Source organism: Bos javanicus, chromosome 25 (genome assembly GCF_032452875.1).
Source record: "Bos javanicus breed banteng chromosome 25, ARS-OSU_banteng_1.0, whole genome shotgun sequence".
NCBI lineage: Eukaryota > Metazoa > Chordata > Mammalia > Artiodactyla > Bovidae > Bos > Bos javanicus.
In genome coordinates, this window is record NC_083892.1 from 55,103 (window position 1) to 65,234 (window position 10,132).

The window sequence follows — 10,132 nt, forward strand, 5'->3', positions numbered from 1 at the left end:
TCTTTCCTTGGAAGAAGGGAGACGTTAAGGGGCTTAGCCTTTCTGCTTCAAGGACTGACTTGATAGCTCAGTCCACATGCCCCCGTGACTCCTCCAGCCAGTATTTCCCTTCTTGTGGGGCCCCCGCCCATCCTCTATGCAGCACCTGCACAACCTCTTACAAGGTAAACTGCTGGGGTCGATCCTGCCCACTAAGGCCAAAATGCCCTGGCCAGCAGGGCCCACAACTATGCTAACAAAATGAAACACAACCCCAACGCTTCACTGGGTGAGGGCCAATCCGACGGGTGTAGTCCCTGGCTGCTCTCACCTTGTTGAAGTCCTTTAATGGACTGGAACCTGGTGGTCTAGAGTCGATGATGAGAAGGTAAAGGAGAGAAAAAGGCTGATATTCCTTGATTTATGCAGAAAGCCAATAAAGCCCCCGACACGGGACTTGCTCTGTTCACAGAGGCCTCAGGTGCCCTCTCGATGGAGTGAAGACGGAGAACACCTTCTCGAGAGGGTCTTAGAAGCCCGGGTAGGAAAGTGAACTCAGAGAGCCTCTGCGCTCCAAGAGATCACCCTGAAAGAGAGAGAGAGAGAGAAATACACGGGGACCAGAGCTCTGATGGAGCAAAGGTGTTTTAATCAACATGGTGTGGGCATATATACTGTCTTACAAGGTAGTTATTCTCAGCAAAGATAAAGATTAAAATTCCAGACTTACAAAACATAGGTGATCCATATTAAAGGGAGAGAGAGTTGTATACGATCACTTTTACCGTATGGTTCACAGGAAGGAAGAGGGTACTTATCACTGTACAGAAAAACTAATGAAGGAAATGCCTGGATTCTTCAGCCAGCAGGAGAGGCTTGCCTCAAAGGAGCAGAGAATTCCTGACAGATCCAAAACAGCACACAGGAAGCCTCTTGTTAAATGCTTCCTGACAATTCCCTCTATTTTATTATATTTGTAAAAAAAAAAGGTCTTGACCAAATGAATTTGGTTAGTATTAACCAACCTTATAGAAAGGCGACGGTAAACAACAAATATAATTATCAAGACAATCACCAAAGCTACAGTTCCAGACCCGATACTGTGGGTAATACTTTGAAACCATCCTCGTGGGTCTAGCCCAGGTAATTTGTTCAGCTAAAGTTTCCAAATTAGGGGAAGAGGGCAGATTTTTAGAAAAAAGTTTTAAAGATTTTCTTTTATAGTAATTGTACATTCAGAGAGGCATTATCACGTATATTTATTAAATGAAATTTGATTTGTTCCCAGCTGTAGGCACTGTGATTGACGTGAACAGGAATAACACAAAAAGCTTAAAGAAATAGAGGTGTTAATACAAGTATATAGTTTGCAATTAATACAAGTTACAGAACGTAAAAGTCTTATTAAATTGTAAATTTTCTATGGCTATAACAAAAGGAAGTGGGACACAGGCCTGTATAAAATATGACTGACTGTAGCGAAAGAAATAGTTACTATGACGACTGGTCCCTATGAAATGTCCGGTCCAAGTTCCAAGTTGTTCTGTGCTCTGATGCTCGCAGCAAGTTTCCAAATGGCCCATTGTTCAGGCCCACTCTGTTTATGGAGGACGATCTTAGGAGGAGGTGGGGCTAATCCATGGTCAAGTCACTCAAGAAGTCGTTTGTCATAGTAATGTTCCATCATAGTGTCAGTGACCTTCCATATCACACACAGTGTTGTTAATATCATCTGAGCAGTCAGATAACCACATACCATGGGGTCCCCACGCAACAATTGTATGATTAGCCACAAACATTGATTTTCTTGATTGGTTTGACATTTGTCCCAAGGAATGGGAGTATAAGTAAAGTTTTTATAAATAAACCCTTTGCTTAATGTTCTTTGTTTTTTCCCTAACTCTTTCCCTAAAGTTTCAGTAGTATAAACATGGTTTACAGACAACGAAAGGGCAGTAAATAATCCAAGCAGTGTCTGAAAGTCTTCTTTTGGAGGTAGGATGAAAGCCCAAATTTGTCGGCTGACGTTTATGCACAATTTTGCTGGGCCCGTGCACAAGGGAAGGACTTCGTAGCCTAAAGAAATATTAATTAGTTTTCTTTCCTGCCCAGGGTATGAAGGCCCTTTCATGTACTAGGGAGAAAGCATATGTGTAGAGTCATTAGTTGAAATGATTGGTCCTCTCTCCGTCCATTCGACCACCTGCAATAGAGCGGGGTTGGGTGTTAGTCTGAGCTTGAGCAGGGGGAGGTACAGGCCAAAAGATTGAGCATTGCCAGGAGAATGTACTCAGGACTCAGAGGCAACCCCTGTTGAGAGACCAAATTTTCAGCTTGATTAGTAGGGCTTTTATTTGTCTCCAAGTGAGGAGATCATCGGGGTGATGCTGCCAAGGGTGGTGCTTTCTGGAGATCTTTGGAGCAGACATAACCCATATTGGAATTTCTTCTTCCTGGGGTTCTTGTTTCATCTCCGTTTTGAATGCTGGGGGCCCCCTTGGGTCGAATCTTAAGAAAAGGTTAAAGAATTTAAAACAAATAAAGCTGTATTAACAATAGTTATAGGTTTAGAAAATATGTTGGAATCTAGTAAAGTCTTCTTTAGATAAGGAAGACAGTAGTGTACCTGTGTATTCTCCCTTTTTTAATTTTTTTATTTGTAACTTTAGTGTATGATGTGTTTGACTATGTCTTGTGTCTGGATTATAAGGAATACTTGTAATATGTATAATAGGAAAAGATTGTAAAAATTGTTTTAAGTGTCTAGAAATATAGGAGTGGGAGTATAAACAATTCTAGAGGTAAATCTATTTTGATGCGAGTAAGAAATTGTTTTGTAATTTATTTTGCACCAGAGTTCCTCTTGTGCCTCTTGAGAAAGTCAACGAGGGCTATTTAAATCAGGATCTCCTTTTAAAGTATTAAATAGGTTAGTCAGTTGATAATTAGCAATGCCTAAAGAAGGTCTAATCCAATTAATATCACCTAAGAGCTTTTGAGGAGAAGACAATGGCAACCCACTCCAGTACTCTTGCCTGGAAAATCCCATGGATGGAGGAGCCTGGTAGGTTGCAGTCCATGGGGTCGCTAAGAGTCGGACAGGACTGAGCGACTTCACTTTCACTTTTCACTTTCATGCATTGGAGAAGGAAATGGCAACCCACTCCAGTGTTCTTGCCTGGAGAATCCCAGAGACAGGGGAGCCTGGTGGGCTGCCGTCTATGGGGTCACACAGAGTCGGACACGACTGAAGCGACTTAGCAGCAGCAGCAAGAGCTTTTGAAAATCATTTAAGGTTGATAATTTATCAGTACGGATCTGAGTTAGCTGGGGAGTAATGCGTTGCCTATTAACAACAAACCCCAAGCAATGGTAAGGTGTAGAGGTTTGAATTTTTTCAGGGGCAATGATTAATCCAGAGTTTTTTAAGCATATTTGAGCTATATCAAACATGTGTTGAGTTTCTAAGATACATGGAGCTGAAAACAATATATCATCCATATAGTGAATAACAAGAAAATTAGGAAACTGCTTTCTCACAGGCTCCAGGGCTTTGGCTACATAGTACTGACACCTGGTGGGAGGATTCACCATCCCCTGTGGCAGTGCAGTCCATTGGTACCGTTTACGAGGCCCAATATGATCAGGACAAGGGAGAGAGAAAGCGAACCTCTCAGTCTAAAGGGTGTGAAGGTATATTAAAAAAGCAATCTTGTAAATCAATAATAATAATATGCCAATTTTGAGGAATAGTGGTAGGTGATGGGATTCCTGGTTGTAATGTACCCATAGGTTTCATAGATGCATTAACTTTTCTAAGGTCTGTTAGGAGATGCCATTTGTTAGATTTCTTTTTTATGACAAAAATAGGAGAGTTCCAAAGAGAACAAGATTCCTCAATATGCTTTAATTCTAGTTGTGTATCTATAAGTTCCTTAGCCGCCTGTAATTTCTCTTTCGTGAGGGGCCACTGCTCTGTCCAAATAGGCTTGTCATATTTCCAGGTTATTTTAATAATTGTATTGTTTGTTAAATGAGCAGTTGCCCCCAGGAAAAATGTGGAATGTATATCTGAGTTTGTCTTATATCTTTTTATTAAAAGCATATATCTTAAAAAAAAAAAGCATACATCTTACTTTTCCTTAGCAACTATGAAGTGTCTTGTATATTAGCATTTTATAGATTGGTGAATATATTTATTATATCATATTATAATATATATTTATTATATACATAAACACATGTTTATATTTATATCAATATATTATACATTATATAATATATTTATTAATAGTTTAAAATATCTTTAGTTTTTATGTAAGAAAACTTTTTGTTAAGAGGAAGTTAATGTTTAGTAATTAATGTTTTAAAATCTTATTTTATTTGGAAATGACCTAGCTATTTAATAAACTTTTATTATTTAGTTTAGTACAACTCTAGAAATTTAAGTTATCCCAATCCTAAAAGATTATTTTAGATTATAATAACATATTATAATAATATTCTATTAAAAATAGAATCTAAAAGTTTTTATCTCATTTATATATATATATATAAAGAGTTACCTTTTTGTTGACAAATTTAGTTTACCTTAAACCTAGGCATAATAAAAGTATTATATAACGTTGATGATTTAAGACATGTCTTAATTAGATTAGCAAACAATTATATTTAAATTATATTTAATTTATATTTAAATAAACATTATATATATTTAATTTTTCAGTTCAGGTGAATTTGAATTTAAATAGAGCTCATTCTAAAAACAAAGCTGGTATATCGATGGCAGCACTGCCAGATGTTGAGGGTTTCAGGTAAAAGATGGAATTTGCCCCAGGTTTTTGTTGAAGGGCACCTGGGGGGTCCCTGCTTGGAGTTTTCCAGAATAGGTTTTCTTTCAATGTCAGATTTAGACTTACAATCTTTGGCCCAATGCATTCCTCTATGGTAGCGAGGGCAGATTCTTGGAGGTTTTTTATTTTTATATATTTTCTCTTTTCTTTTCTTTTTTTTTTTTTAGCTTTCTTAGGGCCATCCCTTTTTAAATGGTTCTTATTTCCACATGTAAAGCATCCTTTATTTCCCTTTCTTAAGGCAGCAGCGATTGTTTCAGCTACCATTTGCATCTTTTGAGTTTCTAATCCTAGATTGCGACAAGCCTTCAAATAATCAATAATAGTCCCTTTCTCACGAATTGGAGCTATAGCTTTTTGACATTCCTGATTTGCATTATCATAAGCAAGTAATTTCTCTAGTTGCCTTTTGGCTTCTTCTCCAATTACAGTACGGGAAATAGCAGTTTCTAATCTAGCTAAAAAATCAGCATACATTTCATTAGATCCTTGAACTTAAAATAAGTGATGAAGTAAAGTAGAAAAGTGATGGGGCTTTCCAGCCTTTTTACCCATGTCTTAGTACTTACCGGCCTCAATAGGCCCTGGGGTCACTCCGTCCAAGAATCTGCCTACGTGAACCAAATCCCTGTTTTGGGCGCCACTTGTTGAGGTCCTTTAATGGACCGGAACCTGGTGGTCCGGAGTCGACAATAAGAAAATAAAGCAGAGAAAGAGGCTGATATTCCTTGGTTTACACAGAAAGCCAATATAGCCCTTGCTCTGTTCACGGAGGCCTCAGGCGCCCTCTCAATGGAGTGAAGACGCAGAGTGCCTTCTCAAGAGGGTCTTAGAAACCCGGGTGGGAAAGTGAACTCAGAGAGCCTCTGCACTCCAGGGGATCAGCCTGAAAAAGAGAGGGAGCGAGAGAGAGAGAGAGAGAGAGAGAGAGAGACGGGGACCAGAGCTCTGATGGAGCAAAGGTGTTTTATTCAACATTGTGTAGGTATTCATACTGTCTTACAAGATAGCTACTTTCAGCAGCATCCATATGAAAGAGAGAGTTGTAAATAACCACTTTTACCATATAGTTCATAAAAAGAAAGAGGGTACTTATCACCATATAGAAAAACTAATGCCAGGACATGGAAGCAACCTAGATGCCCATCAGCAGATGAATGGATAAGAAAGCTGTGGTACATATACACAATGGAGTATTACTCAGCCATTAAAAAGAATACATTTGAATCAGTTCTAATGAGGTGGATGAAACTGGAGCCTATTATACAGAGTGAAGTAAGCCAGAAGGAAAAACATAAATACAGTATACTAACGCATATATATGGAATTTAGAAAGATGGTAACAATAACCTGGTGTACGAGACAGCAAAAGAGACACTGATGTGTAGAACAGTCTTATGGACTCTGTGGGAGAGGGAGAGGGTGGGAAGATTTGGGAGAATGGCATTGAAACATGTAAAATATCATGTAAGAAACGAGTTGCCAGTCCAGGTTCAATGCACGATACTGGATGCTTGGGGCTGGTGCACTGGGACGACCCAGAGGGATGGTATGGGGAGGGAGGAGGGAGGAGGGTTCAGGATGGGGAACACATGTATACCTGTGGCGGATTCATTTTGATATTTGGCAAAACTAATACAATTATGTAAAGTTTAAAAATAAAATAAAATTAGAAAAAAAAAAACTAATGAAGGAAATGCCTGGATTCCTCAGTACTGGGAGAGGCTTGCCTCTCCTCTTAATTCCTGAATATTCAGGAATTAATAAGGAGCAGAGAATTCCTGACAGATCCAAAACAGCACACAGAAAGCCTCCTGTTAAATGCTTCCTGACAGCACCAGTCCATTTGAGGGTTGTTAGATGTCATCAGATGAAGAGGCACTGCATGTGATTGTTATCAAAGGTATTCACAGACTTGGAGAAAGTCTTTTCCTTGAAATGGAGATGTCCACCATGGGAAGCCTTCCACTGATGAAGAGGGGAGTGCTCTGCAAGACCCAGCAGTTAGACCGATTGTGGAATGCAGCATAGGAGTGAGCCCAGGACAGGAAGGCATTGTCTTGAGGATCAAATGGCACACTCAGGATTTTTGGAGTCAGCAGAAGTAGGCTCACATAGGTTATCAGGCCCATCTGAAAAGTACAAAGTCAGAGCATAGAAAGTAAAGACATAAAATGAATTCACTTAGTTCTGGTCAGGGTGCCACCTCTTAACTCGAGTGTGATGTACCTACGAATCAATTCCTGGCACTTTGACAGCTGTGGGAAAAGAAAGAATAACCTGGTAAGGGCCTTCACAGAGGGGCTCAACGGATGGGCTCCTAGACCCTAATGTTTCTATGAGGACCTCAGTTCCTGGCTCAAATAGAGGCTTGCTTGACTCAGAGGCTGGGTCAGGAGTCATCTCCCAGAGTTCTGTTAATGCCTGTTGAAAAGCTGAGAGCTGAGTTACATAACTAGTTAATTCCAAGGCTTCAGGGTCTATAACAATGTCTGTGAGTAAGAAAGACCTTCCATAAATACATTCAAAGGGGGACAGTCCCTTCCTTTGGGGGGCAGTTCGAGCCCTCATTAAAGCTATGGGTAGGACTTTAACCCAATTTTCCTGCGTCTCTTGAGTTAATGTGCGCAGATGTCTTTTGATAATGTCATTAGCTTTTTCAACCTTTCCTGAGGATTGGGGTCTCCAGGAACAGTGTAAGTGATATTCTATTCCTAGAGTTTTAGATACCCTTTGAGTTACAGCAGCTTTAAGGCAGAACCATTGTCACTCTGAAGGCTCTGTGGCAGCCCAAACCTGGGGATAATTTCATGGATTAAAATCTTTATAACCTCCTTAGCCTGTTCACTATGACAAGGAAAAGCCTCAATCCATCCAGTAAAAGTATCCACCCAAACTTGTAAGCAAGAATACCCATTAGCTTTTGGCATATGAGTAAAACCAATTTCCCAGTCCTCTCCAGGATAACTTCCACGTCATTGTAATCCAGATTTTTCTAGCTTTTCAGTCTTTGGGTTATTTTTCTGACAAACCTCACATCTTTTGATAATATTCTTTAAAGTGTTTTTTTGTTTGTTTGTTTGTTTACCTTTAAACAAACGAGAAGCCATCTGGTAAGTACTCTCTGCACCCAAATGAAAAGTCTGGTGTAAACCCTTAAGAATTTTCCATTGAGCACTTTCAGGAATTATTAATCATCCATCCTCAGACTGTAACCATCCTCTATCAGTAATCTTTGCTCCTCTTTTCTCATATCTTTCTAATTCTTCCTCAGTATATTGTGTTTTTTCCTGTTCCACAGGACCTGTCCAGATCAAAGGCATCTGAAGCGAAGGGGTTTCATAAAGTGCCGCTTTTCTGGCTTGACAGTCAGCCAGCTGATCACCTTCGACTACTTTACTCCCATCTCTGTTGTGTCCTTTGCAATGCATGACAGCTACTTCTTTAGGACAATATATAGCAGTTAAAAGTCTCTCAATCTGTCTGAAATGTTTAATAGGTTCTCCTGTTGCTGTTTTAAACTGTTTTTCTTTCCATATTGCAGCATGAGCATATAAAGTCAAATAAGCATACTTAGATTCAGTATAGATATTTACCCACTGCCCTTTGCTTAACTCTAGAGCTCAGGTCAGAGCCACAAGCTCTGCTAACTGAGCACTTAATATTTCATTAAGAAAACTAGTGAGTAGCCATCCGCACATTACAAGAAAGGAGTCACCCTGCATGTCCCTCCTAGAGACTAGTCTCCCCAAGACAACTCAAGAGGAGGCCCCGCTGCAACTCGAAAGGAACCCTGAGTACCCTCCAACTTGAGAGGAACCCCGTGTTCCCAGCCATGGCCCGATTGGAACCCTAAGTCCCATGCTGCTACTTGAGAGGAACCCTGAGTCCCAGCCACAACTCGAGTGAAGCCCCAAGTCCTCTGTTGCAAATCAAGAGGAACCCTGAGTTCCCCGCCTCAACTTGAGAGGAGGCCCAAGTCCCCTGTTTTAACTCGAGAGGAACACCGAGTTTCCCACTGCAACTTGAGAGGAACCCCAAGTTCCCACCTCAAATTGAGAGAACAGACACTCCTGCTGCAACTCCAAAGGAACCCCGAGTTCCCATCATTACTCAAGATGAGCCCCAAGCCCCCTAATGCAAATCGAAAGGATTCCCAAGACCCCCACTGCAACTCAAGAGGAACCGTGAGAATCCACCTCAATTCAAGAGAAGCCCTATTCCACATCATAAGGGGAGACCCCAGCAACAAGACAGTGGCACTCCTCCAACAGAGTTGGAGAGGATCCCCTCACCACAACTAGAGAGAGTTCACAGGACATCACACTTAAAAAGGAGTCATTTTGATGCAAATAGAGATGAGCCCACTGAGGAAACTCGAGAGGAGCCCCTCAAAATTAGAGAAGCAATCCTGCAAAAAACTAGTGAGGAGACCCCAGTGCCAAAAGTAGAGAGGACTCCCCACCCCATGGATACAACCCAGCACAACTCGAGGGGAGGCAACACCGCAACTGGAGAGGAGCTCTGAATTCCCTGCCTCAACACAAGTGGAGCCTCAATGGCACCCAGGGAGGAACCCCGAGTTCAGCGCTGTACTTGAGAGGAACACCAAGTACCCAGCACAACTTGAGAGGAGCCCTGAGTAAACTGCTGCAAATCCAGAGGAACCCCAAGTTTGCCACCATAACTTGGGAGGACCCCAAGCCCTCTGCTGCAGCTCAAGAGAAGGCACAATCAGAACTCAAATGGAGCTTTGAGTCTCCTGCCTGAACTCAAGAGGAGCTATCATGGCAAATTGAGATAAGACCTCAACACCATAGAGAGAGTAACACCACAGCACCACAACAGAGGAGCCCAGGCACACATCACTACAAGACAGGAGCACCCACGACACAATTAGAGAAGTGCAGATTGCCACTAGAGATGAGCCCACACACCACATCTTGAGAAGAGCCCCACCACACATTGCAACTATTGGGGAAAACCCCTGCCCAATGCAACAAGAGGAGACCCCCACAACAACTAAAGACTTGGGCATCCACCAACACTAGAGAGATACCCCCACTGCAACAAGAGAGGAGGCTTCTGGATAAAACTGTATTGGAAACCTCACCACAACTATAGATTAGCCCCTTACTCATAGCAACTAGAGTAACAACTGCAACAACTCAAAGGAGCCACCACATCACAACTAGAGATAAACCCCTAGTATAGTGCAACTAGACAGAGCCCTTGGCTACAACTACTGTGTTGACCATGGGCCACAATGAGAGAGGAGCCTGCACACCATATCTGGATAC